The sequence below is a fragment of the Triticum urartu genome, chromosome 3A (genome assembly GCF_056163025.1).
Source record: "Triticum urartu cultivar PI428250 chromosome 3A, HENAU_Tu73, whole genome shotgun sequence".
In the NCBI taxonomy this organism is placed as follows: domain Eukaryota; kingdom Viridiplantae; phylum Streptophyta; class Magnoliopsida; order Poales; family Poaceae; genus Triticum; species Triticum urartu.
In genome coordinates this window covers 624,659,226-624,686,259 of record NC_141875.1, presented here as the reverse complement: position 1 = coordinate 624,686,259, position 27,034 = coordinate 624,659,226, and positions in this window count along the sequence as shown.

Below are 27,034 nucleotides of genomic sequence, written 5' to 3'. Positions count from 1 at the left end.
GACTGTAAGTTAGACAGCCTGTTAGATGGTATTGAAGAGGAATACAATCAGTCAGAGTGACTATGTAATTTTTAATTGACATGTGTAATGCCTTCTAGCCGGATTGTAGATCGTTTGTCGTTGCCGACCTTTTCGCTTCAACCTCAGGACCTGACGGTCCGGAGTGTGTCCGAATACCCTACCGGTTATGTAAGAACCGGGGTATGCATGGAGACCAGGCGTAGGGGTCATTAGTGCTTTATCAGACAAGTGCCCAACTAGTTATGTTATATTACATGGTTAGTAAGAAACATCTTCCAGAGAGAATAGTTCCGTTAGGGGTTCCTTTCTCTGGGAGGCATGCCCTAAAGTGCATGTCTGGACTGCAAACGCAGGAAAATCATCTGGGGGCATATATATATAAATAAGTAAAAAAGGTCATCTTTTAGTTCACCGACCGAATATTCCCTTAAGAACGCTAGCTTTCGGCTTCACCCAGTCTGAGGTACACATCCGGCTGATCCGGCAGTAACAATCGTAGAGGTGCTCCCTTTACCACCTAGCTAAACAATCGGGAACGTAGGGGTAAGCACAGGAGCCAGGTAACCCAGCTTGGCCAAAACATAAGTCATATCGATGCATATAATGGTGAAGAAAAGGTACATGCGGAAGTTTGACACATGTGGTGGGCATGAAGCCCGTATAAGTAAGCTTCTGTTAAAGAAGCCCCCAGGTTTAAGGAGCGCGAGTAGCACGTCACTTGAGGAGCCTTTAAGGGCTATAAAAGAAAAGGGGGGGGGAAGGAGAAAAATGTAAGACGGAAAATGTAAAAAATGGACAGAGGAAGGAGACAAACACAGAGTCCGGCGCTAGGCATAGAATCTTCGGAGACGGGCTGCGTTCCATGGGTTCGGCTCGAGTCGGTTATCCAACGCATCTCGCAGGCGATATGCTCCACCAGTCAGGACTTGGTCGATTAGGAAGGGACCTTCCCACTTGGGCTTCACCTTGTCCTTTTTCTTGTCCGGCAGGTGTAGAACTAATTCGCCAACATTGTAGTTTTTGGCCCGCACTTCTCTGCTTTGATATCTTCGAGCCTGCTGTTGATAGAATGCGGAACGGGCTTTTGCCATGTCGCGCTCCTCCTCTAAGGCATCCAAACTGTCCTGCCGATCGAGCTCGGCTTCCCTTTCTTCGTACATGCGCACTCGAGGTGAGTCATGAATTATGTCGCAGGGCAAGACTGCCTCTGCGCCGTACACCATAAAAAATGGTGTGTATCCGGTGGTGCGATTCGGCGTGGTCCGCAGCCCCCAGAGTACGGAGTCGAGCTCCTCTACCCAGTGCGTGTTAGATTCCTTGAGGGACTGCACTAATCTGGGTTTGATGCCGCTCATGATGAGACCATTTGCACGTTCGACCTGACCGTTAGTTTGTGGGTGATAGACGGAAGCATAATCGAGCTTGATGCCCATGTTTTTGCACCAGAGTTTTACCCCATCGGCCGTAAAGTTCATGCCGTTATCGGTGATGATGCTATGGGGGACGCCATAACGGTGTACGACCCCGGATATAAAGTCTATCACAGGTCCGGATTCGGCCGTCTTAACAGGCTTGGATTCTATCCATTTGGTGAACTTATCCACCATGACCAGTAAGTATTTTTTCTTGTGGGTTCCGCCTTTAAGGGGTCCCACCATGTCAAGCCCCCGGACCGCGAAAGGCCAAGTGATGGGGATAGTCTGGAGGGCGGTGGGTGGCATATGGCTTTGGTTTGCAAAAAGCTGGCAACCGGCGCATCGTTGGACCAAGTCCTGAGCGTCCGCTCGGGCCGTCGGCCAATAAAAGCCTGTACGGAAAGCCTTGCTTACAAGGGACCGGGCTGCGGCGTGATGGCCACCGAGTCTGGCATGAATTTCAGCCAGCAGGTTCCGCCCTTCCTCTTCGGAGATGCACCTTTGAAGGACTCCGGTAGTGCTTTTCTTATAAAGTTCTCCCTCATGGAATTTATAGGCTTTAGATCGCTGCACTATACAGCGTGCCTTGTTTTGGTCCTCTGGGAGTTCCTGCCTAGTAAGGTAGGCTAGGAATGGCTCTGTCCACGGGGCGATAACGGCCATTAGTACGTGGGCTGAGGTTGTGATTTCATTGGCAGAGCCTCCGATTATGTTAGATTGTTCGGCGTCGGACAGTGCGGTTGGGTCCGGGCTAATATTGCCATGTTCCCCTTCCCATACTACGGATGGCTTGAACAGCCTTTCCAGGAAGAGTTTGGGGGGGATCACATCGCGTTTTGCGCCGATGCGTGCCAGGACGTCTGCCGCCTGATTGTTTTCTCGGGCTATATGGTGAAATTCGAGCCCCTCAAACCGAGCTGAGATTTTGAGGACGGCGTTGCGGTAAGCTGCCATTTTTGGATCCTTGGCATCGAAGTCTCCATTTATTTGGGATATCGCGAGGTTCGAATCCCCGCGCACCTCTAGGCGTTGAATGCCCATGGATACTGCCATCCGGAGACCATGTAAAAGGGCCTCGTATTCAGCTGCATTGTTGGAATCCGTGTACATAATCTGGAGTTCATATTGAACTGTGTCTCCTGTGGGGGACGTCAAAACGACGCCGGCCCCAAGTCCAGCCAACATTTTGGAATCGTCAAAGTGCATGATCCAGTTTGAATATGTGCCATACTCTTTAGGGAGTTCGGCCTCCGTCCATTCTGCGACGAAGTCGGCCAAAACTTGCGACTTGATAGATCGCCGTGGCCTATAAGTTATGTCGAACGGGAGGAGCTCGATGGCCCATTTTGCAATCCGGCCCGTTGCGTCACGGTTGTTTATAATATCGTTGAGTGGTACTTCCGATGCTACTGTGATTGAACACTCTTGAAAGTAGTGTCGTAGCTTCTGGGATGCCATGAATACCGCATATGCAATCTTTTGATAATGTGGGTACCGTGATTTGCATGGGGTGAGGACAGTGGACACATAGTAAACCGGCTTTTGAAGGGGGAATTTGTGTTCGTCCGTTTCCCGTTCGACGACGAGTACTGCGCTGACAACTTGATGGGTTGCTGCAATGTACAATAGCATTGGTTCGCCGATGTTTGGCGCGGCCAGGACGGGGTTTGTTGCCAATATGGCTTTTATTTCCTCGAGTCCGGCCGTGCCGGCATCCGTCCACTCGAAGTGTTCGGTGCGCCGAAGGAGGCGATAGAGGGTTAGCGCCTTTTCTCCCAACCGGGAGATAAAGCGGCTTAGAGCCGCCACGCATCTGGTTAATTTTTGTATTTGTTTGAGGTCCCTTGGGATATCCAATTGTGACAAAGCTCGGATCTTGGCTGGATTTGCTTCGATTCCTCTACCGGATACAATGAAGCCCAAGAGCTTTCCGGCTGGAACGCCGAAAACGCATTTTTCCGGATTTAGCTTGATGTCATATGCTCGGAGGTTGTCAAATGTAAGCCTCAAGTTGTCTACTAGAGATTCGACATGTTTTGTTTTTACGACCACATCATCCATGTATGCCTCTACTGTTTTGCCGATCTGGTTTGCCAGACATGTCTGAATCATGCGCTGATATGTTGCGCCGGCGTTTTTTTAGCCCGAAAGGCATTGTGTTGAAGCAGAATGGGCCATATGGGGTGATGAATGCTGTTGCGGCTTGGTCTGACTCGGCCATCTTCATTTGATGGTAACCGGAGTATGTGTCGAGGAAGCACAACGAATCGTATCCTGCAGTGGCGTCGATAATTTGATCGATGCGGGGGAGGGGGAAGGGATCCTTTGGGCAAGCCTTATTAAGGTCTTTGAAGTCAACGCACAGGCGCCAGGATTTGTCCTTCTTTGGTACCATCACCAAGTTTGCTAGCCAGTCCGGATGTTTTATATCTCTGATGAATCCGGCCTCCAATAGTTTGGCTAGCTCCTCTCCCATTGCCTGTTTCTTGGGCTCAGAGAAACGCCGAAGGGCTTGTTTGACAGGTTTGAATCCTTTTAGGATATTTAAGCTGTGTTCAGCCAGCCTGCGTGGGATTCCTGGCATGTTTGAAGGGTGCCAGGCAAAAATGTCCCAGTTCTCCCGTAGGAATTCTCGTAGTGCGACGTCTACATCGGGGTTTAATCGTGCCCCAATGGAAGCTGTTTTATTGGGGTCCGTTGGATGGACTTGGAATTTGACTATTTCATCCGCTGGTTTAAAAGAGGTGGACTTGGATCTTCTGTCGAGTACCACATCATCCCTGTTTACCATGGAGCGCAGCGTAGTCAGTTCCTCAGCCGCTAGGGCTTCGGACAGTGCCTCAAGGGCCAATGCGGCTGTCTTGTTTTCGGCGCGGAGTGCTATGTCCGGATCACTAGTGAGAGTGATGATTCCATTCGGCCCAGGCATCTTGAGATTCATGTACCCGTAATGGGGTATTGCTTGGAAGATTGTAAACGCTTCCCGCCCCAGCAGAGCGTGGTATCCGCTACTGAACGGGGCCACTTGGAATGTGACCTCTTCGGACCTGTAATTATCCGGTGTGCTGAACACCACATCTAGTGTGATTTTTCCTGCACAGCGCGCTTCCCGACTGGGGATTATTCCTCTAAAGGTTGTGCTGCTTCGCTCAATGCGGTTCCAGTCTATTTCCATTTTTTGAAGGGTTTCCTCATAAATGAGGTTCAATCCGCTGCCTCCGTCCATGAGTACCTTGGTGAGGCGGAAGTCTTCCACTATAGGACTGAGTACCAATGCGGCTGGTGCTCGAGCTGTTCGGAATTTAGGTTCATCACTGACATTAAAAGTAATAGCCGTGTCACTCCATGGGTTTATTGTTGCTACTTGATAGACTTCGGCGAGGCTGCGGAGTGTTCTTTTTCACATATTATTTGATGCGAAAGTCTCGAAGACTGTTAAGACTGTACTGGAGTCCCTGAGGTGGCTTTCTGCGGCCTCCGGAATTAGGAGATCTTCGCCCCTTTTGGCCACCTGCCGGAGTATCCAACATGCTCTGAGGCTATGAGTTTGTGTGGCGTCCTCTGTACTATAAATTTTACAGGGTCCATTAATCCATCCCTCCAGTACGGTTCCATGCCCTGTAGAGGGTTTTGGTTTTTTGGTTTTTAACCCGGGTGTCTGATGATGATGCACCCTTTTATTTCGGACGAGGTTTCTATTCAGGGCCGGATTGTCCCAAAATTTAGTTTCGGTTTTCCGGGCGCTTTCCATTGCACAATACTTTTGTACTATGGACGTCAAGTCAGCGAAGCGTGTAAGATCACGACGACCTGTGGCGTTGAGGATTCCCTTGTTCGTGCAATTATTGCAGAAGATTGAGATTGCGTCTTCCTCGCGGCAGTCCTTTATCCTGTTCATAACCAGGAGGAACCTTGCCCAGTAATGATGTACTGTTTCTTCGGGCTTTTGCCTGATTTGGGATAGATCGCTTATGTTCGGGTGGGTGGGTGGAATTAAGTCCGGAACTTCACCCAATCTAAGACTCAGAGGCCAAGGAGTTTCCGAACTCTGAAGTTTGGATTCTTGGATGTTGTCCAGTGAATCTAGCCCGTTGCCTGATTCTAAGTTCAGGTCTTGAGTTACATCCTCCCCTCCGCGGGTATCCGGCTTGGAGGGATCGGGAATCCGGACGTAGCTAGTCCTTAAGATAGATGAAGAGTCGCCGCATTGTGCCTCTACCACGGCAACGTGATGGGTGACTTGGGGAGAATTAATTTCTCTTAGATCGGGTTTAAGCCCAATCTGGTCATAATCCGTAGTGACCCCCAAGGCGGCGATGCGATCCAAGAGCTCGTTTACGGAAGAGAGCTCCATTGGATCTAACTGCTCGACGAGTTCCGAGCTGACGTGAAGATTGCTTTTGATGACCCGAGAGGTCACCGTCGGTGCAACGGCCGAACAGGCGGTCATGAGAAAACCGCCTAGCCGAAGAGTTTGGCCGACAGCCAAGGCTCCCTTAGTAACGGCGCCATCTTTAAAGATGGGAAGAGGCATCCTTCCTGATTGCGACGGCACAGAGGAACTCTCAATGAAAGCACCAATGTCGGTGTCAAAACCGGCGGATCTCAGGTAGGGGGTCCCGAACTGTGCGTCTAGGCCGGATGGTAACAGGAGGCAAGGAACACGATGTTTTACCCAGGTTCGGGCCCTCTTGATGGAGGTAAAACCCTACGTCCGGCTTGATTAATATTGATGATATGGGTAGTACAAGAGTAGATCTACCACGAGATCGAGGAGGCTAAACCCTAGAAGCTAGCCTATGGTATGATTATTGTATGATGAAGTTGTCCTACGGACTAAAACCCTCCGGTTTATATAGACACCGGAGAGGGTTAGGGTTACAGAAAGTCGGTTACAATGGTAGGAGATCTTGAATATCCGCATCGCCAAGCTTGCCTTCCACGCCAAGGAAAGTCCCATCCGGACACGGGACGAAGTCTTCAATCTTGTATCTTCATAGTCCTGGAGTCCGGCTGAAGGTATAGTCCGGCTACCCGGACACCCCCTAATCCAGGACTCCCTCAATAGGTCATTCATGCATATCATATTTTATTGCATTTCGTTTCGTGATCCTCGAAAATCCTAAGCAACTCAAGGACACACGAAGAGAGTTGGGGATTTACGTTCTTCATATTTGAAATTTATAAAATATTAAGGCAAGGATCATTTTGGTTTTAATAAATTTTCTCTCCGGAAATATTTCATATTAAAATATATGCGACGAGATAATATGACTTCTCCAAAAAAATAAGTGTAATATTGGAGGAAAAAATATTAAAATCAAATGAATAAATTTTCTTTGGATTTTATTGCAATTTTATTTGAATTAGGAAAAAAAATATGCGTTTTTTAAAATTGCATTAGAGGCCCAAATAAATGTTCACTTTGTCCGAAATATTATTAGAGGACCGTGAAAATTTATTTCAGGATTTTTGGAGTCTGTTTAGTATTTCTTTTATTTGTTTTTCCGTGTCAGGTTAAAAAAAAGAGCACCGACCTAACAAGCCGTGCCCGACTAGGACATCGCCCGACCGGCTTTTTAAGGCGAGGCCCGAGGCCCGCGAAGCCGCCAGCCCTGCCCAAGCCCTAGTGCCATCCGTTGCCGCGCCGCCGCCTGCTGCCAGCGCCTCCCACCGCAACGCCGCTGCGCCGCGAAGCCGCCTCCCGCCACCGCCGACCCCGCCCGCCGCCCGCTGCCGCCGATCCCGCCGCCGCCGAGGTAGCCGCCGCCGCCGTCCGGTTTTCTCGGGATAACCGTTGTTTTTTTTAGAAAACCCTAGATCTAGTTTTTTTAAATAGATCGGTTCATTTGGTTTTCCGTCGGTTTATTTATTTAGCGGACGTTCGTCTGTATGTTCATTTTAACGAACGTTGTTCGTCGGTTAGTCGCACACAGTGAACATTCGTTCGTTAGCCTGTTCGTCAGTTTTTCTTTTTCCAGGGTTTTTCCGCGAATATTTCCGATCACGATCTCCAACGTATCTATAATTTTTGATTGCTCCATGCTATATTATCTACTATTTTGGACATTATTGGGCTTTATTATCCACTTTTATATTATTTTTGGGACTAACCTATTAACCGGAGGCCCAATCCAGAATTGCTGTTTTTTGCCTGTTTTAGGGTTTCGAAGAAAAGGAATATCAAACGGAGTCCAAACAGAATGAAACCTTCGGAAACGTGATTTTCTCATTAGATAAGACTCAGGAGACTTGGACCCTACATCAAGAAACGTAACAGGAGCCCACGAGGTAGGGGGGCGCGCCTACCCCCCCAGGCGCGCCCTCCACCCTCGTGGGGCCCCTGTTGCTCCACCGACGTACTTCTTCCTCCTATATATATCCACGTACCCCCAAACGATCAGAACAGGAGCCAGAACCCTAATTCCACCGCCGTAACTTTCTGTATCCACGAGATCCCATCTTGGGGCCTGTTTCGGAGCTCCGCCGGAGGGGGCATCGATCACGGAGGGCTTCTACATCAACACCATAGCCTCTCCGATGAAGTGTGAGTAGTTTACTTCAGACCTACGGGTCCATAGTTAGTAGCTAGATGGCTTCTTCTCTCTTTTTGGATCTTAATTCAATGTTCTCCCCCTCTCTTATGGAGATCTATTTGATGCAATCTTATTTTTGCGGTGTGTTTGTTGAGATCGATGAATTGTGGGTTTATGATCCAGTCTATCTATGAATAATATTTGAATCTTCTCTGAATTCTTTTATGTATGATTGGTTATCTTTGCAAGTCTCTTCCAATTATCAGTTTGGTTTGGCCTACTAGATTGACCTTTCTTGCAATGGGAGAAGTGATTAGCTTTGGGTTCAATCTAGCGGTGTCCTTTCCCGGTGATAGTAAGGGCAGCAAGGCACGTATTGTATTGTTGCCATCGAGGATAACAAGATGGGGTTTTCTTCATATTGCATGAGTCTATCCCTCTACATCATGTCATCTTGCTTAAGGCGTTACTCTGTTTTTAACTTAATACTCTAGATGCATGCTGGATAGCGGTCGATGAGTGGAGTAATAGTAGTAGATGCAGGCAGGAGTCGGTCTACTTGTCTCGGACGTGATGCCTATATACATGATCATACCTAGATATTCTCATAACTATGCTCAATTCTGTCAATTGCTCAACAGTAATTTGTTCACCCACCATAGAATACTTATGCTCTCGAGAGAAGCCACTAGTGAAACCTATGGCCCCTGGGTCTATCTTTATCATATCAATCTCCTACTACTTAGTTATTTACTTTGCTTTTATTTTACTTTGCATCTTTATCATAAAAATACAGAAAATATTATCTTATCATATCTATCAGATCTCACTCTCGTAAGTGGCCCTATAGGGATTGACAACCCCTATTTGCGTTGGTTGCGAGGATTTATTTGTTTTGTGCAGGTACGAGGGACTCGCGTGTAGCCTCCTACTGGATTGATACCTTGGTTCTCAAAAACTGAGGGAAATACTTACGCTACTTTGCTGCATCATCCCTTCCTCTTCGGGGAAAACCAATGCAGTGCTAAAAGAGGTAGCAAGAAGGATTTCTGGCGCTGTTGCCGGGGAGGTTCGCGCAAGTCAAGATTTGACTCCCGACAACGAGCCATTTCTGGCGCCGTTGCCGGGGAGGTCTACGCAAAAGTCAACATACCAAGTACCCATCACATAGCCTTATCTCCCGCATTACATTATTTGCCATTTGCCTCTCGTTTTCCTCTCCCCCAATTCACCCTTGCCGTTTTATTTGCCCTCTCTCTCTCTATCCTCCTTATCTATTTGCCCCTTTTGTCCGCTTGCTTTTTGTTTGCTTGTGTGTTAGTTTGCTTGCTTGTCGTTATGGCTAGTCCCCTATCTTCTCCGTTGTCTCCCGAGAATGAAATTCTAAATTTTAAGCAAAGGGAGGGTGAAAATCTAAAAGATGCTTGGTATAGAATTTACAATGCTCAAAATAAATCTGCTAGGAAGCAATCTACTACCATTCTCCTTCACAATTTTTATGTAGGCATTACTCCTTGGCACTGTTATGTTCTTGATACTATTACCGGAGGGAATTTTTTGGGTAGCCATACTTTTGATTCTTATAATGCTATGTTAGATTTATTTGGCTCCCCCCTCTTTTGGTTAATGGAACTATATTAACTTTGGAGCATGTAATGCAAAGGCTTGAAATTATTGAAAATAAGGTTGCTACCGTAGAGTTAATTGAAAATTTGGATAAAAAGATCCACATCCGAATCTCTCAATATGAATCTAAACTAGGAGTTACTTTGAAAGATATTAAAGAAAAGGAACCCATAGTTAATGAGAAAATAAATCACGATTCCGTTAGGATCGATAAACTTGAGAATATTATTACCAATTTGGGAACCACTTTTTCTTCCGTAAAGAATACTCCAAGTTCCTCCACTAAAGTTTCCAAGCTTATGTATGTTCCTAAAAATAAGGGTGAATCATCTAGTAAGGAAAATGCGGATCTTAAATCTATAAGTGTTCATCCCAATCTTTTTGCTATCATTAAGGAACCATTTGTTACAAATGAATTTTTTGATCTTGTGCCAAAAAGCTTGATAATTAATAAAAAGAAAGAAACTCCTAAATATGGTAGATGCCTCATTGAAGAATTGCCTACCAAAGATGGCAATACCTAGATCTATTCTTGCTTGTTATGCCTAGCTAGGGGCGTTAAACGATAGCGCTTGTTGGGAGGCAACCCAATTTTATTTTTATTCCTTGCTTTTTGCTCCTGCTTAGTAATAAATAATTTATTTAGCCTCTGTTTTGGTTGTGTTTTTTGTGTTTAATTAGTGTTTGTGCCAAGTAGAACCGTTGGGAAGACTTGGGGAAAGTCTTGTTGAACTTGCTGTAAAAAACAGAAACTTTAGCGCTCACGAGAACTGCTGCCATTTTTATTTGTAAAGTGCTATGTAGTTAATTATTTTTGCAAATGATTAATAGATAAATTACTCACGTCCAGGAATTTATTTTAGAATTTTTGGGGTTCCAGATCTTGCGCTAGCTACAGATTACTATAGACTGTTCTGTTTTTGACAGATTCTGTTTTGCGTGTGTTGTTTGCTTATTTTGATGAATCTATGGCTAGTAAAATAGTTTATGAACCATAGAGAAGTTGGAATACAGTAGGTATAACACCCATATAAATAAATAATGAGTTCATTACAGTACCTTGAAGTGGTCTTTTGTTTTCTTTCGCTAACGGAGCTCACGAGTTTTCTACTTTAAGTTTTGTGTTGTGAAGTTTTCAAGTTTTGGGTAAAGATTTGATGGATTATGGAAGAAGGAGTGGCAAGAGCCTAAGCTTGGGGATGCCCATGGCACCCCCAAGATAATCTAAGGATACCTAAAAGCTAAAGCTTGGGGATGCCTTCCCCTCTTTCGTCTACTTCTATCGGTAACTTTACTTGGAGCTATATTTTTATTTACCACATGATATGTGTTTTACTTGGAGCGTCTTGTATGATTTGAGTCTTTGCTTGTTAGTTTACCACAATCATCCTTGCTGTACACACCTTTTGAGAGAGCCATACATGATTTATAATTTGTTAGAATACTCTATGTGCTTCGCTTATATCTTTTGAGTTATATAATTTTGCTCTAGTGCTTCACTTATATATTTTAGAGCACGGTGGTGGATTTGTTTTATAGAAACTATTGATCTCTCATGCTTTACTTAGATTATTTTGAGAGTCTTAATAGCATGGTAATTTGCTTAAAATCCTAATATGCTTGGTATGCAAGATTAATAATAAAACTTTCTTATGAGTGTGTTGAATACTAAGATAAGTTTGATGCTTGATGATTGTTTTGAGACATGGAGGTAATAATATCAAAGTCGTGCTAGTTGAGTAGTTGTGAAATTGAGAAATAGTTGTGTTGAAGTTTGCAAGTCCCATAGCATGCACGTATGGTAAACGTTATGCAACAAATTTGAAACATGAGGTGTTATTTGATTGTCTTCCTTATGAGTGGCGGTCAGGGACGAGCGATGGTCTTTTCCTACCAATCTATCCCCCTAGGAGCATGCACGTAGTACCATGGTTTTTGATGAATTGTAGATTTTTGTAATAAGTATGTGAGTTCTTTGAGTCCATGGATTATACGCACTCTCACCCTTCCATCCTTGCTAGCCTCTTCGGTACCGTGCATTGCCCTTTCTCACATTGAGAGTTGGCACAAACTTCGCCGGTGCATCCAAACCCCGTGATATGATACACTCTTTCACACATAAACCTCCTTATATCTTCCTCAAAACAGCCACCATACCTACCTATTATGGTATTTCCATAGCCATTCCGAGATATATTGCCATGCAACTTTCCATCATTCCGTTCATCATGACACATTCATCATTGTCATATTGCTTAGCATGATCATGTAGTTGACATAGTATTTGTGGCAAATCCACCGTTCATAATTCTTTCATACATGTCACTCTTGGTTCATTGCATATCTCAGTACACCGCCGGAGGCATTCATATAGAGTCATCTTTGTTCTAGTATTGAGTTGTAATCATTGAGTTGTAAATAAATAAAAGTGTGATGATCATCATTTTCTAGAGCATTGTCCCAAGTGAGGAATATAAAAAAAGAGGAAAGGCCATAAAAAAAGAGAAGGCCCAAAAATAGGAGGAAGGCCATAAAAAAAGAGAAAAGGCCCAAAAAAGAAAAAAATGAGAGAAAAAGAGAGAAGGGACAATGTTACTATCCTTTGCCACACTTGTGCTTCAAAGTAGCACCATGATATTCATAGTAGAGAGTCTCTCATGTTATCACTTTCATATACTAGTGGGAATTTTTCATTGTAGAACTTGGCTTGTATATTCCAACAATGGGCCTCATCAAGTGCCCTAGGTCTTCGTGAGCAAGCAAGTTGGATTCACACCCACTAGTTTCTTTTGTTGGGCTTTCATACATTTATAGCTCTAGTGCATCCGTTGCATGGCAATCCCTACTCCTTGCATTAACATCAATCGGTGGGCATCTCCATAGCCCATTGATTAGCCTCATTGATGTGAGACTTTCTCCTTTTTTGTCTTCTCCACATAACCCCCCTCATTATATTCTATTCCACCTATAGTGCTATGTGCATGGCTCGCGCTCATATATTGCGTGAAAGTTTATAGGTTAGAGGAAACAATTGCTTGGCTTGTCATCAGGGTTGTGCATGATGATAGCATTCTTGTGTGACAAAAATGAAAAATGACTAAACCATATGATTTTGTAGGGATGAACTTTCTTTGGCCATGTTATTTTGAGAAGACATAATTGCTTAGTTAGTATGCTTGAAGTATTATCATTTTTATGTCAATATGAACTTTTGTCTTGAATCTTTCGGATCTGAATATTCATACCACAATTAAGAAGAATTACATTAAAATTATGCCAAGTAGCACTCCGCATCAAAAAATCTGTTTTTATCATTTACCTACTCGAGGACGAGCAAGAATTAAGCTAGGGGATGCTTGATACGTCTCCAACGTATCTATAATTTTTGATTGCTCCATGCTATATTATCTATTGTTTTGGACATTATTGGGCTTTATTATCCACTTTTATATTATTTTTGGGACTAACCTATTAACCGGAGGCCCAGCCCAGAATTGTTGTTTTTTGCCTGTTTTAGGGTTTCGAAGAAAAGGAATATCAAGCGGAGTCCAAACGGAATAAAACCTTCGGGAACGTGATTTTCTCATCCGATAAGACTCAGGAGACTTGGACCCTACGTCAAGAAACGTAACAGGAGCCCACGAGGTAGGGGGCGCGCCTACCCCCCAGGCGCGCCCTCCACCCTCATGGGGCCCCTGTTGCTCCATCGACGTACTTCTTCCTCCTATATATATCCACGTACCCCCAAACGATCAGAACAGGAGCCAAAACCCTAATTCCACCGCCGTAACTTTCTATATCCACGAGATCCCATCTTGGGGCCTATTCCGGAGCTCCGCCGGAGGGGGCATCGATCACGGAGGGCTTCTACATCAACACCATAGCCTCTCCGATGAAGTGTGAGTAGTTTACTTCACACCTACGAGTCCATAGTTAGTAGCTAGATGGCTTCTTCTCTCTCTTTGGATCTCAATACAATGTTCTCCCGCTCTCTTGTGGAGATCTATTCGATGTAATCTTCTTTTTGCGGTGAGTTTGTTGAGACTGATGAACTGTGGGTTTATGATCCAGTCTATCTATGAATAATATTTGAATCTTCTATGAATTCTTTTATGTATGATTGGTTATCTTTGCAAGTCTCTTCGAATTATCAGTTTGGTTTGGCCTACTAGATTGATCTTTCTTGCAATGGGAGAAGTGCTTAGCTTTGGGTTCAATCTTGCGGTGTCCTTTCCCGGTGATAGTAAGGGCAGCAAGGCACGTATTGCATTGTTGCCATCAAGGATAACAAGATGGGGTTTTCTTCATATTGCATGAGTCTATCCCTCTACATCATGTCATCTTGCTTAAGGCGTTACTCTGTTTTTAACTTAATACTCTAGATGCATGCTGGATAGCGGTCGATGAGTGGAGTAATAGTAGTAGATGCAGGCAGGAGTCGGTCTACTTGTCTCAGACGTGATGCCTATATACATGAGCATACCTAGATATTCTCATAACTATGCTCAATTCTGTCAATTGCTCAACAGTAATTTGTTCACCCATCGTAGAATACTTATGCTCTCAAGAGAAGCCACTAGTGAAACCTATGGCCCCCGGGTCTATCTTTATCATATGAATCTCCTACTACTTAGTTATTTACTTTGCTTTTATTTTACTTTGCATCTTTATCATAAAAATACCAAAATATTATCTTATCATATCTACAGATCTCACTCTCGTAAGTGGCCCTATAGGGATTGACAACCCCTATTTGCGTTGGTTGCGAGGATTTATTTGTTTTGTGCAGGTACGAGGGACTCGCGCGTAGCCTCCTACTAGATTGATACCTTGGTTCTCAAAAACTGAGGGAAATACTTACGCTACTTTGCTGCATCATCCCTTCCTCTTCGGGGAGAACCAACGCAGTGCTAAAAGAGGTAGCACTTATGTATGCTATTGTTTGTTTGCGATAGAACACCTGGAGTGCGAAGTGTGCTACTATGAGTCACTAGGTTTTGCAGATCGTCAGCAAGGCAAGTAACACATTGATCATACTCTTTCATACCCAGTTTTATGCATTAGTTACAATCCTCAAACACTGCATGATTAGGAGGTGATTAACATGTGGGTATTGGGAAGTAGTTGATGAGGTAGAACCTATTACCTGTTTCATTATCAAACCCTCGGGAGTTACTTCTACGTTATGCTTATATTGTTATGCTATGCTAGTAGACGTGGATTGGGTTTGAGTGTATCCATGACAGATGTGAGTGTTTAATTAATGGTTCAATTCTAAGGTGGCAACTTTAATACACATCTGAGTGGATTGTTGGTTTTGGGCACCTGGGTTATACAAGTGTTGTCCTAGGAAATCTCGGGGTTATACCGTGGGATCCTCCTATGGTCCGCCACCCAGGCACAAAGGGATCATAAGATTATTCATGCTAGAAACTTCCGTGTGCAGCCACAAGCTATTATGGGATCTAGCATAGTTGAGTAGGTTGCATGACCTCTTCCAGTGGTAGGCTAGCAGATGTAGGGGATGTAGGTTGGTACTGTCTACCCGGGGTTAGAGTTAATGCTTCTGAAAGGCCGCGTCTCGGTCATCCATTTCTCAAACACTATGTAGTGCGAGAAATATAACAAAGGAGATCGAGTCTTGTGGGGAAAAGTGCGCAAACCTCTGCAGAGTGTACAAACTAATCATGGTTATTCATGTCCCCGGTTATGGACAACTTGAGTATCTGGTTCTTGGATTATCATATGGATCTCATCACTCTAAATTAATTTGTTGGGTTGATAATTACTTTTAATTGGGATTGAGATGGGGGTACCATTCTCAATGTTTCAACCACCATGATAGTTAAATAAAGTATTCCTTTGTTGTAGGGAAAAATTGGTTTTTCGCAAAAACATTATAACCATAGAGACTCCACCAGCTAAATATGCATGTAGTGATAGCATTTACCTCCTCATTGCTCTACTGTGTTATATTGCCAGCATATTCCATGTGCTGACCCGTTTTCGGGCTGCAACATATCATGTTGCAGACTTTTCAGACGAGGAGTAAGATGCGATAGGTCGTTTGTCATGCACTCAGCTATGTCGTTGGACTTGATGGACTCACTTTACCTTCCAAGTCTTCCGCTGTTATCTTATTTAGATGGCCTTAAGCCATATTTATTGTAATAAGTTCTCTTTTGAGACATTTGATGTAATAAGTGTGTGATTGCTACTCTGTTATAAGTTCTTCGAGTACTGTGTGTGTCAGCATTACGACCCAGGGATGACACTGAAGACAGAGTCTTGACCGCCTGAGGTCGGGTCGCTACATCTCCGATGATGCGTGAGTAGTTCCTTGTATACCTTCGGGTCTGTAGTTAGTAGCTAGATGGCTTCCTCTCTCTCATTTGGTTCTCAATACAATGGTCTCTTGGAGATCCATATGATGTAACTCTTTACGGTGTGTTTGTTGGGATCGGATGAACTTTGAGTTTATGATCAGATCTATCTTTTTATATCCATGAAAGTATTTGAGTTTCTTTGATCTATTTTATGCATGATTGCTTATAGCCTCATATTTCTTCTCTGATATTTGGGTTTTGTTTGGCCAACTTGATCTATTTATCTTGCAATGGGAAGAGGTCAATGTGTGGAGTAATAGTAGTAGATGTAGGCAGGAGTCGGTCTACTAATCTTGGACGTGATGCTTATGTAATGATCATTGCCTGGATATGTCATGAGTATTTGAAGGTCTATCAATTTCCCAACAGTAATTTGTTTACCAACAGTTTGCTATTTTTCTCGAGAGAAGCCGCTAGTGAAACCTACGGCCCCCGGGTCTCTTTCTCATATTATTTGCCTTTGTGATCTATTTTATTTGCTTTTTATTTTCAGATCTACTGAACCAAAAATACAAAAATATCTTGCTGCAATTTATTTTATTTTGCATTCGATCTATCAATATTTACAACTCTCTCACGTCCGTTTGCCCATCTTGGGGCGCCGCTACCCGAAAGGGATTGACAACCCCTTTTACACGTCGGGTTGCGAGTAGTTGTTATTTGTGTGCATGTGTTGTTTACGTTGTGTTGCTTGGTTCTCCTACTAGTTTGATAGACTTGGTTTCATATCTAAGGGAAATACCTAACGCCGTTGTGTTGCATCATCCCTTCCTCTTTGGGGAAATACCGACGTAGCTTTAAGCGACATCACATACCAAGTCGATGCGATGGCACAGAGAAGACCGTAAGAAAGATGGGAAGTTGAGAGTACCCGCTGATGGGTCACAGTGGAGAAAAATTGAGAGAAAGTACTGTGAGGACTTTGCAGGTGACGCAAGGAACGTATGGTTTGGTCTAAGCACAGATGGCGTTAATCATTTTGGGGAGCAGAGCAGCAACCATAGCACCTGGCCTGTGACTCTATGTATGTATAACCTTCATCCTTGTGTTCTTGATCTGTAATCCAGTGGTATGGTGAAGCTGGCCGCTCCTACACAATGTCATTTCCTGCCATCTTAACTATGAACGATGCCTATTATGTTAATGCTATTTTAAATCGTGTCTCTTTATTTCCGACAAAGAAATGAGATGAATTGACAACGCTGATGCTTATACGTGCAAAACCTGTTATCTACCTACTTGTTTCTCTTTCAGGGTGACAACACTAATGCTAGGAAGAACTGCCACAATGATAGTGAGACGAACCCATTGTTTGTCTCTCTAACATATATTCCAGAGAAGAAGGCGGCACATGTTGAGGGTAGGGATACAACCACAAAGTCATGTCTTGATGTAGTGTCGAACTTACTCAGTGACACAAGCTCGATGAAGTCACCGCCTGAATCAGTACGACTTCTTCAGTTTGAAATTCAAGCAAAAAGACATGCTTCCGCTCAAATCCGATAGGAACTCCAATCTCTATGCAAGATTAACCATAAGTACAGGAAGTCTATTGATGCTATGCAGTTTAAGTTGGTGGATATAAGCGTCAAACAAGCGTAGTCTCATCAGGTTGCTAAGCTACTTGCGCTGCAGTTCCTGGGCCGGGCTAACCTTTCTTGAACTGTGTTGAAATGTTGTCGGTTCTGTCTATTATTTTGTCGTCCTGTTTACTTCCACTGGTGGTGTCCTGCCCAGTTTATGGAATCTGCTGTATGGTTTCCCTTTATTATCACTGGCGGCAAACTTTGATGCCTAGGGGATGTAATATGCTATAATTTCTTTATTGTATATATAGTCTAGGTTTATTCTTCGTCACGACGCTGTAATTTATTTGCTGTTTATTTTGTGGCTCTAAGAAAAGGTCGTAATCTTTGATCGGAGCGCAATGAGCCAATAGGTTAGGTTTATAAAAAAGGGATAATTAGATTTATGCCCCTAGTTGTGTCCCACTCATCTGTTTTACCCCTAATTACCAAAAGTCACCGGTTCTGTCCAAGTCACTTTGCTCCTCTTATGGTTTTGCCCTTTGACCGTTTGACCGTCAGTTTGAAAACTTCATAACTAATTCATACTGAATCAGAAAATGCAAATAAGATACCAAAATGTTCAGAAAAACATCACCTATATGTCAGTGTTATTTGCATTCATGAAAAAAGTGTTGGAAAGTGCACATCCGAGTTTTAGCTCTTTTGATACCATCATGAATAGTGAACTCTAAAAAAATCAAAAAAATATGGTGGCAAAGAACAACAAATGTTCTAAGTGCTTGCCAAGTTTCATTAGGGAACGACATTCGTGGAAGTCGTGGCAAAAAAATAATCTATTTTGGAGTGCTGATTGTTTTTTTTGCCGTGGCACCCATGAATGTTATTCCTTGATGAAACTTGGCAGGCACTTAAAACATTTGTCATTCTTTGCCACCATTTTTTTTAATTTTTTTGAATTTTTTTAGATTTTACTATTCATGGTGCTAGCATAAGAGCTAAAACTCGGATGGGCACTTTCCAACACTTTTTTCATGAATGCAAATGACACTGACATATAGGTGATGTTTTTCTGAACATTTTGGTATCTTATTTGCATTTTTCTAATTTAGTATGAATTAGTTATGAAGTTTTCAAACTGATGGTCAAACGTTCAGAGGGCAAAAGCATAACAGGAGCAAAGTGACTTGGACAGAACCAGTGACTTTTGGGAATTAGGGGTAAAACAGACGAGTGGGACACAACTAGGGGCATAAATCTAACTATCCCTATAAAAATAATTTTGGTACTAAAATTGGTCGGTCGCCAATCGCTAGCACGGGCTGAACCATGGGCCTACAATCATCTTGGGCCATTAGTTAGGTCTAGACTTAATGTGGCCCACTATTAGTTTCGGGCCTTTAAAAGGCCGAGTAAACCGCTTGCCTTAATTGGGCCAGAAAATTAAATTGGCTTTTAACAGGTTGAGAACTAGATTGAGCCTTAATTGTGGCGAACAATTCACGAGTCGACAGCACGCTGTAATATACATCGGCCCATTATTGGCCCATTTGTGTGACGGGCCATTAACAAGCTGAAATGTTTTTGGGCCTTGGCTGACCCAATTACATGATAGGTGGGAAGCAGGCCAGATGTATAATGGGCCACAATTAGGCCCAACACTCTCAAGGGCCTTTAATGGGCCGATAGTCAGTTTGGGCTAGAATGTATCCACGAAGACTACGGGCCTTTAAAAGGCCGAAAGTAACTACAGACCAGAATTAGGCTCAGGTGCAACTCGGGCCTTTAAATGGCCGAAAGAGAAATCGGGCCGAAAGAGGCCCATATGTAGACAGGGCCGCTGACAGACCAAAACTAATATCGGGTTGAACTGTTAAACGAGCCATTAAGAGGCCGAAGAGCAAATCAGGCCCCTAATGGGCCTGATGGCACAATAGCTATTAAAGGGTCGTATCTGCCGGATCCGGCATGGACTGTAATTTGGACGAAACTATTGCACGCTGTTAATGGGCCAGATCTGATATGGGCCGTAAACTGGCCCAAAATATTAACGGCCCATATCTGATGTGGGCCATAATTTGGTCCAGAAAATGTTAGGTTGTTAACGGGCCAGCCCATTAGATCTGACAAAACCTTGTGGGTCTGTTCCTGGGCCGGCTTTTAAACCCATATGGGCCTCTATTGGGCCATCCCACGCGTCAACGTTTCATTGGTGATTCTTGTCCAATGGATGGTTGACATCTGTCCCAATGCTGAGCTGACACATTGATCATTGGTGAATGAGAATTTTACACGTGGAAAATCGCCATTGGTCCGGGCTGTTAACGGGTTATCGGATCCAAACCGGAACCCTTAACGGCGACCCATTACGGTGGATGCCACGTGTCGGTTACCCTTGATGAAAGCACTTCCATGACGCGACATTTATCGTCAATGGAAATGGACACTTTCCTGATGATAATTTTGGTAATGTCATGGAACACTTCTATGACAACACAGGTATGACTATCTTGATTCTGTCATAAAATCGTCATGGATGTACATGCATGACAGAAAAGCGTGACCTACTGTAACAAACACATATCATCACGAAAGTGTAATTTTTTTAGTGCATACTCCCCCAAGGTTATGCTTTTGGCCTAACTTGGTGATCACCACTCATAAAATCCTTCTGGTCCGGGAAGAAACTGCCTCGGCTGTGGCACTCGAGCATACCAAGGTTGAGCCACGCTTGCCGGAGCAGCTAGTGTGCCCTCATAAGCAGTGATCTCCTCGGGCGTAATGGTGTATCCATTCCTAGAATTAACATCAAACAAAGCAAGGGCAGGCAATGCAATAACCTTATGTGTTTCCTCACTAAATACCAAATTATACAAATAACGATGAGGAGGTTAGGTTCATCAATAAAATGATGGGCTATCATGGACTCATGATCTAATACACTCTAGGTAGCAAATGATCATGAGGGCAAATAGCAACATTAAGGCGAGTAAATACATCCATGAACACTACTCATGCGGCTTGAAGCTACGTCAGTGTTTCCCCAAAGAGGAAGGGATGATGCAGCACAACGACGGTAGGTATTCCCTCAGTGATGAGACCAAGGTTATCGAACCAGTAGGAGAACCAAGCAACAACACGTAAGCGGCCTGCACACAAATAACAACTACTCGCAACCTGAAGTATTAAAGGGGTTGTTAATCCCTTTCGGGTACCGGTGCCAGAAATTAGCAAAACGGACGTGAATAAATTGTAGTAGATTGATAGATCGAATGCCAAATAAAATAAATAAGAATAAATTGCAGCAAGTTATTTTTGTATTTTTGGTTTAATAGATCTGAAAATAAAAGGCAAATAAAATAGATCGCGAAGGCAAATATATTAAAGAAGCGACCCGGGGGCCGTAGGTTTCACTAGTGGCTTCTCTCGAGAAAAATAGCAAACGTGGGTAAACAAATTACTGTTGAGCAATTGATAGAACTTCAAATAATCATGACGATATCCATGCAATGATCATTATATAGGCATCACGTCCAAGATTAGCAGACCGACTCCTGCCTGCATCTACTACTATTACTCAACACATCAACCGCTATCCAGCATGCATCTAGTGTATTAAGTTCATGGGGAAACGGAGTAATGAAATAAGAACGATGACATGATGTAGACAAGATCTATCTATGTCGAGATAGACCCCATCGTCTTATCCTTAGTAGCACGTTCCCCTTCTGTCACTGGGATCAAGCACCGTAAGATCGAACCCACTACAAAGCACCTCTTCTCATTGCAAGATAAATAGATCAAGTTGGCCAAACAAAACCCAAATATCGAGAAGAAATACAAGGCTATAAGCAATCATGCATATAAGATATCAAATAAACTCAAATAACTTTCATGGATAAAAAGATAGATTTAATCATAAACTCAAAGTTCATCTGATCCCGACAAACACACCGCAAAAAGAGTTACATCATATGGATCTCCAAGAGACCATTGTATTGAGAATCAAACGAGAGAGAGGAAGCCATCTAGCTATTAACTACGGACCAGAAGGTCTACAAAGAACTACTCACGCATCATCGGAGAGGCACCAATGGAAGTGGTGAACCCCTCTGTGATGGCATCTAGATTGGATTTGGTGGCTCTCGACTCTGCGGCGGCTAGAATTGATTTTCGTCGACTTCCGTAGGGCTTCTCGAATATTGGTGTATTAATAGAGCAAATAGGTGGTTCAGGGGGCACCCGAGGTTGGCACAACCTAGCAGAGCGCGCCTGGGCCTCCTGGCACGCCCTGGTGGGTTGTGCTCCCCTCGTAGCACCTGAAGGAAATATGCCCTAGAGGCAATAATAAAGTTTTTATTTATATTTCCTTATATCATGATAAATGTTTATTATTCATGCTAGAATTGTACTAACCGGAAACTTAGTACATGTGTGAATACATAGACAATACAAAGTGTCCCTAGTAGGCCTCTACTTGACTAGCTCGTTAATCAAAGATGGATAAGTTTCCTGACCATAGACATGCGTTGTCATTTGATGAACGGGATCACATCATTAGAGAATGATGTGATGGACAAGACCCATCCGTTAGCTTAGCATAATGACCGTTAAGTTTTATTGCTATTACTTTCTTCATGACTTATACATATTCCTCTGACTATGAGATTATGCAACTCCCGAATACCGGAGGAACACCTTGTGTGCTATCAAACGTCACAACGTAACTGGGTGATTATAAATATGCTCTACAGGTGTCTCAGAAGGTGTTTGTTGGGTTGGCATAGATCAAGATTAGGATTTGTCACTCCGAGTATCGGAGAGGTATCTCTGGGCCCTCTCGGTAATGCACATCACTACAAGCCTTTCAAGCAATGTGACTAATGAGTTAGTTATGGTATGATGCACTACAGAACGAGTAAAGAGACTTGCCGGTAACGATATTGAACTAGGTATGATGATACCAACGATCCAATCTTGGGTAAGTAACATAGTGATGACAAAGGGAATAATGTATGTTGTTATTATGGTTTGACCGATAAAGATCTTCGTAGAATATGTAGGAACCAATATGAGCATCCAGGTTCTACTATTGGTTATTGATTGAAGATGTGTCTCGGTCATGTCTACGTAGTTCTCTAACCCATAGGGTCCGCACGCTTAATGTTCGATGACGATTTGTATTATGAGTTATGTGTTTTTGGTGACCAAAGTTTGTTCGGAGTCCCGGATAAGATCACGGACATGACGAGGAGTCTCGAAATGGTCGAGAGGTAAAGATTCAAATATTGGAAGGTAGTAGACATCAGAATGGTTACGAGTGGTTCGAGTATTTTACCGGAGTACCGAGGGGTTATCGGAACCCCCCGGGGAAGTATTGGGCCTAGATGGGCCTTAGTGGAGAGAGAGGAGGGCTGCAAGGGGTGGCCGCCCCCCATGGAAGTCCGGATTAGGCTAGGGGAGGGGGTGGCACCCCCTTTCCCTCTCCATCTCCTACTCCTTCCTTTTCCCCTCCGGTGAAGAAAGGAAAAGGCGGCGGGGGGGGGGGGGATCCTACTAGGAGTGGAGTCGTAGTAGGACTCCCCCCCATGGTGCGCCCCTCCTCCTCCCCTGCCTTATATACGGGGGAAGGGGGCACCCCATAGCACATCAATTGTTCTCTTAGCCGTGTGCAGTGCCCCCCTCCATAGTTTACTCCTCTGGTCATAGCGTCATAGTGCTTAGGCGAAGCCCTGCGCAGATCACATCACCATCACCGTGCCGTCGTGCTGGCGGAACTCTCCCTGTAATCATGTTGCCTCAAAGAAAATATTATGATGTTCCTTACCCTAATATTTTTCTTGAAATTGAGAAAGTACTAAGGAATATATGACTACACAATTTTAGCATAATAAGTATTTCACCAAAGAACTTAAGGAGCACTCTGTTGTGCTTGATGCTATCACAAAACAACTCGATGATATTAGTAGAGAAGTTTGCAATCTCCCATCTAAGTATGATTTTGCTGAAAGTTTGCTAGGAAAAATATCCGATGCACAAGCTACCTTAGTAAATCAAATGGCCACCAAACCAATATCACTAGAAGATGAAAGTGATGAAGATCTTAAAATAATTGGTGTTTCTTATATTGATTCCTTGTTTAGTAAAGTCAATATTGATGAGGGACTGGAGAAGAGTCAACTTTAGGTAGAAGGCGTCCCAATATTTCGGAGGGTGAAAATCTTGTTGATAAAATTGATGAAAGTGGGTTTGGAGAGGTCAAAACTTTAGCTAGTGATGTGCCCACTCTTTTGGATTACAAAGACTTTAATTATGATAGTTGCTCTTTGATTGATTGTATTTCTTTGTTGCAATCCATGATAAATTCACCCCATGCTTATGAACAAAATAAAGCTTTTACTAAACATATTGTCAATGCTATGATGAAAGCTCTTGAAGAAAAATTGGAATTAGAAGTTTCAACTCCTAGAAAATTGCATGATGAATGGGAACCTACTATCAAAATCAAGATTAAAAATTATGAGTGTTTTGCTTTGTATGACTTGGGAGCTAGTGTTTCTACAATTCCGAAATCTTTATGTGATGTGGTTGGTGTTACTAATCTTGAAGAGTGTTCTTTGAATTTGCACTTGGCGGATTCTACTATTAAAAAGCCTATGGAAAGAATTAATGATGTTCTTATTCTTGCAAATAGGAATTATGTGCCCATAGATTTTATTGTTCTTGATACCGATTGCAATCCGTCTTGTCCAATTATTCTTGGTAGACCGTTTTTACGCACTATCGGTGCCATGATTGATATGAAAGAAGGCAATATTAAGTTCCAATTTCCTTTGAGAAAGGGTATGGAACACTTTCCTAGAACAAGAATTATTCCACCTTATGAATCAATCATGAGGGCATCTTATGGATCTTGAACTAAAGATGACAAAACTTAGATTCTTGCTTTATGCATAGCTAAGGGCGTAAAACTATAGCGCTTGTTGGGAGGTAACCCAATGAATAAAATTTATTTTTTTCTTTCCGTTCTTGAGTGTTAGAACAATTATACTACTGTTATGATTGTGTTTTTTATGTTTTAATTAGTGTTTGTGCCATGTAAAGCCTTTAGGATCTTCTTGGGTGATAGTTGTTTGATCTTGCTGAAAAACAAAAACTTTTATGCTCATGAGATTTATTTTTATTTTTTACCACAGAGCGATAAAATACCCATTACACTTGCAGTAGATCAATATACACATTTTTCAGGTTGTCCTCATGTTTCAGAATTTTTTGAGTTACAGAATTATTCAAAATAGTCAGATTGCTACAGACTATTCTGTTTTTGACAGATTGTGTTTTCTCTGTGTTGTGTGCTTATTTTGATGGCTCTATGGTTTTCTTTGATGAGTTTTTGCCATAGAAAAGTTGGAATATAGTAGATATAATACAAGAACAAAATATAAATTGGTTTGATACAATACTTATAGCAGTGATTTATTATTTTCTTATACTAACGGATTTCACGAAGGTTTTGTTGAGTTTTGAGTGATTGAAGTTTTCAAGTTTTGGGTTATCTTACGATGGATGAAGGAAGGATGGAAGAGCCTAAGCTTGGGGATGCCCCGACATCCCAAGATATTATCCAAAGATGAGAAACCAACTAAGCTTGGGGATGCCCCCGAGTGGCATCCCCGCTTTCTTCCAACGATCATCGGTATTTTACTCGAAACTATATTTTTATTCGTCACATTATATGTGTTTTGGTTGAAGCGTCTTGTATGATATGAGTCTTTGCTTGTTTTTTTGTGTTTTAAGACATCAATCCTTGCTAGACACACCTATTTAAGAGAGCCAAAATTATTTCATGACTTGTTAGAATTGCTCTCTATGCTTCACTTAATTTTTTTGAGCAATGGACTTGCTCTAGTGCTTCACTTATATCTTTTTGAGCACGGTGTGCTTTAGTATTTTTGAAGAAATGCTCTCTTGCTTCACTTAGATTTACTTGAGAGTTAGTAAAATTCCCAAGAAATTCTCTCTTGCTTCACTTAAATTAATTTGAGAGAAAGAAAAATTTATTATGCTCATGATCTTCACTTATATTTGTTGGAGCTTGTCAAAAGCAATACATGAAAATTAGTCCCAAAGTGATAGATATCCAAGAAGGATATAATAAAAACTTTCATGAAGATCATTGGACAAAATATACTTGATTCTTAGTAATAGTTTTGAGATATGATGATGTGATATGTGAGTCATCTTGATGAGTAATTATGCTTTAGTAAGAATATTGGTGTTAAGGTTTGTGATTCCCTATGCAAGGACGAAAGTCAATAGTCATGCAATGAAATTATATCCTACTTATGGTGCATTATTCGGTGTTATTTATGCTTAATGCTTGCTTATGAGATTATTCATTTCTTAGTTGGTCGCTTCCCAATCTTTTGCTAGCCTTCATTTTGCACTAAGTATTATCACTACTTGTGCATCCAAAAACCTTTAACCCAGTTGTTGCCACATGAGTCCACTATATCTACCTATATGCGGTATTCTTTTGCCGTTCCAAGCAAATTTGCATGTGCCATCACTACTGCAGGATGCTGCTAACGTGACACTACGATCAGAGACCCTTCGAGAAACTGTGTGAGATGCTATAATTGCAAACAGTGCTGTATGAAAACCGTTAGAAATGTGTAAAATGTTTGCGATGACGGATGTATCAAACACGGTTTAGGTTTTAGTTGCGTGTGCGATGAAGGGCATACGGTTCAGTTCAATGAACTTTTTGCGATGAGGAGGAACAAAAGAAACGGGCAGCCAGATGGAGGCGTGTGCAATACACAACATACGGTTCACTCGGATGAACTGTTTGTGATTAGGCAACACAGAAGAAACAGTCAGCCAGATCAAAGGTGTGTGCGATATACGGCATGCGGTTCACTCGGATGAACTGTTTGCGTTGAGACATGAGAACATAAATGATTCAACTTAACAAGATGTGTGTGATACGCGGCAAACAGGTCTATAATTAGAAATGTGTGTGAAGACCGATAAGAACACAGACGGTTGCTGCTAATAAGACGTGTGTGTTGTGCGATGGGATTGTATACAGAACAACAACACACACACACACACACACTTATAAGGACATGCTTGCATAACCAAATTAAACATCCACTTACATAGGTGGCTACTACAACCACGACATTTTCACACACCAAAGTAAACTGTTACATGCATAATTACATAGGTGGCTACTACACACATGACATTTTTCCACACACCAATAAAGTAAACTATATATTACATGCATGATTAACTAGCATAAATGATCATCTGATCATCATCTATTTCTTGTGACACTTGCTCTTCTTGTGGCTCGATCCGGGCTCGTCGATTTGGGTAACAAGGCACTTCCTCATGTCAATGATCTGCCTGTGCATCTCGTAGCATGTGTACACACTCTTGGCCGCGAACCTAAGTCGAGGTTCATCCAGTTGCCGCATCCAGGCCTTGTGCTAGGATACGGGACTTGTTCTCTG